Consider the following 3,151-nt stretch of genomic DNA (forward strand, 5'->3'; position numbering starts at 1 on the left):
TGGGATCAGTGGGGCAGGATTTGAGGGGTGGGATCAGTGGGATGGGATCAGTGGGGCAGGATTTGAGGGGTGGGATCAGTGGGATGGGATTTCTGGGATGGGATCTCTGGAGTGGGATCAGTGGGATGGGATCAGTGGGGCAGGATCTGAGGGGTGGGATCTCTGGGATGGGATCAGTGGGGTGGGATCTCTGGGGGATGGGATCAGTGGGGTGGGATCAGTGGGGTGGGATCTCTGGGGGATCGGATCACTGGGATGGGATCAATGGGGTGGGATCTCAGTGGGATCGGATCAGTGGGATGGGATCAGTGGGGTGGGATCTCTGGGGGGTGGGATCAGTGAGGTGGGATCAGTGGGATCGGATCACTGGGATGGGCTGCCGGCGGGATGGATGTAGCTGCGTTTCAGGCTGGTGGCTGGGGACGAGCACTGGGGACAAGTGGTACTGCACGCTGGAAAACGCTGGAATCCGGTTGTTTTCCCGTGTCCAACTCTATCAGTGGATCTGGTGAGTGAAGTTGCTGAGCGGGAGGAAATAGGTTGGGATGAGACATTTGCAAACGTGTAAGGCTGAGAAGAGCATTTAAATTTGGAAGAGCGAGAGGTAAAACATCAGCTTGCTGGGCTTTGGCATCTGCCTATCTAAGCTCAGAGTAATGTTACTCATCACACATTGCAGTACCCGCTCATTTCCTTGGTGGGGAGACAGAGAATTGAAGTTCCCAAAGCAGGAAAAAAAGAAAAAAGAAAAGAAATCAATAATCTCCCAGTTCAGCCTGGGGTGGCTGCCCTTGGGGTGGCTGCCCCTGGGAACGTGCTGTCCCTGGAGGTTTGTTATTCTGTGCCTCTGGCTCAGAAAAAACTGCCACTGCATTCCATGCCAGGATTGTGTCTGTGCACAGGGTGTGCAGAGAGTCCAGAAAGCCCCTTGGGTTGCCCCCGTGCCCTCAGAGGGTCACTGCAGAGTGACAGTCCGGGGACAGTGCTGGGAGCAGAGCCAGCTGTTCCCTGTCCTTGGAGTAGCAGTCCTGCCATGGGAAGGATTCTCTGGAAGTCCAAGGCCATCCTCTCTGCTCTTCAGCTCCCAGCGTGGTGCAAGGGAAAAGGAGTCAGGGATACATGAGGAAAGCAGAACTGACTTGGACCTCCACTGCTGCCCCATGCAGGGGTGAGGGGGGACCCACAAAGTGGGGAGGCCTGGCAGGGGACATGGATGCTGGAAGGAAAACAGGTCCGTGTTTCTTTGCTTGCCTGTCAGTAACTTTTGGCCAAGCACACCCATGTAGACATCCTGACTGTGGACCAGGTTCCCTGTGCCAGGGTCAGGACACTGCCAAACACCACCTCCATGGCTGTCCCATGGTGTCCCCTGGTGTTTGCTGGCACTCTGAGGGTTCTGTGGCCAAAAGTTCAGCCTCAAACTGTGCTGGGAACAGAGGAGAGCTGGAGAGGGGGGAGAAATCGGTACAAAGTTCTGACCAAACAGGTCTCTGTAGGCTGCAGGACTCTGCTGCTTGCCCCTGGGAGGTTTGGGCTGGGTGTGATGAGCTCCCAACCCCTTCCCTGAGGGGACAGAATAGGACAGGCTGTGCCATAATGCCAGTCTGGGCACCTGATGGGATCACCCCTGCCATAGACCTGCTCTGTGCTGCCATCCCCTCAGTGCCACTGGGATCTGTAACCCTGTCCGTTCACCCCACAGGGTATGGTCACAGAACAGCCACGCCAGGGAGTTTCCACGGGGTCAATCCCAAAACTGATGTGAGTGGCACCGGTACTCAGGTGACCTCACACCCCTCGACCCTCTGCTGAAATGCTGTCAGGAAACAGGGTGTCCCTGCAGCCCTGGGCTGGTGTTCCTCAGGTCTGTGCCCCCTCCTCACACCTCTTCAGGTGCCTGCCAGGCCCAGCTCGAACTTTGGACCTTCCCCAAGTCTTTTATTGACTCTGGAGCAAGCGTCAACACAGCGATGGCGTCAGGATGGTGGCTTTGGATGTGCCAGTGCCCAGCAGGCAGGCAAAGGGAGGAGATCCAGCCCGGGGTGACCCCACACAGCCATGGGGCTGCTCAGTGGGGTCAGGGCAAGCCGTGCTTCTGGCTTTGGCCAAGCTGGAAACAGCAGAGTCATAACCCAGCTTCCCCCTCCCAAAAAAACCAACAGGAAAGAGAGCAGCAGTCCCTGTGGGACATGGGGCCTGGAGGTCTGGGTTGTGAAATGTCCCACTGGGACTGCTGGGGATGCTTCCAGAGCTGCTTGAGCAACTTCCTGGTGTGGCAGCGAGAGAAAGACCACCCCAAAACATCCGAATCATCTGTGCTGTGGTTAAATCAGGAGCATGTGCTTCCCTGGGTGAAGCAGAGGATGGCAGTGACTGCGTGCCAGCCTGCACCTCGGGGTCCCCTTGACCACCCACGGGGCCCTGCTCTGGGCAATGACCTTGTGGGGAACTGGGAGTCCCACAGCAGCACCCACGAGTGGCCACAGACAGACGGGTCCTGGGTCTGCAGGTGCTGGCTCAGCCCAGAGTTAGTGCCCAAAATTGACCTTGGCACCCTGACCCCAGTTCGTGACTCCACAGTGACCCAAGCCCTGCTCCCAGTGTCACCCCAACTCTGGCCCCACCATGACCCCAACGCTCACCCCCGAACCACAATGCTGATCCAGCCCTGCCTCCCCTCTTGAGCCTGCCCCCCAGGCCAAGCCCCTGGACCCTGTTCTTCTGCACCCTGACCCCACCCGTGACCACCCCACTCCCCAATTCTGGCCGACCCCTGACTCCACCCGTGACCACCCCACTCCCCAATTCTGGCCGACCCCTGACCCCACCCGTGACCTCCCCACACCCCAATTCTGGCCGACCCCTGACCCCACCCGTGACCTCCCCACGCCCCAATTCTGGCCGACCCATGACCACCCCACGCCCCAATTCTGGCCGACCCCTGACCCCACCCGTGACCACCCCACGCCCCAATTCTGGCCGACCCCACTTTCCCCGGTCCCTCCCGCCGCGCCTGTCCCTTTAAGACCCCCGTCCTGGGGCTGTACCATGCGCCGCTGCAGAGGGGTGATCTCCACAGGTAGGCGCGCTCGCCGCCTATTGGCGGGCGGCGGGGGCGGAGCGTGCTCCCCCGCGCGCGTGCGCGGGTGGT

This window comes from Taeniopygia guttata, chromosome 19 (assembly GCF_048771995.1).
Source record: "Taeniopygia guttata chromosome 19, bTaeGut7.mat, whole genome shotgun sequence".
Taxonomy (NCBI): domain Eukaryota; kingdom Metazoa; phylum Chordata; class Aves; order Passeriformes; family Estrildidae; genus Taeniopygia; species Taeniopygia guttata.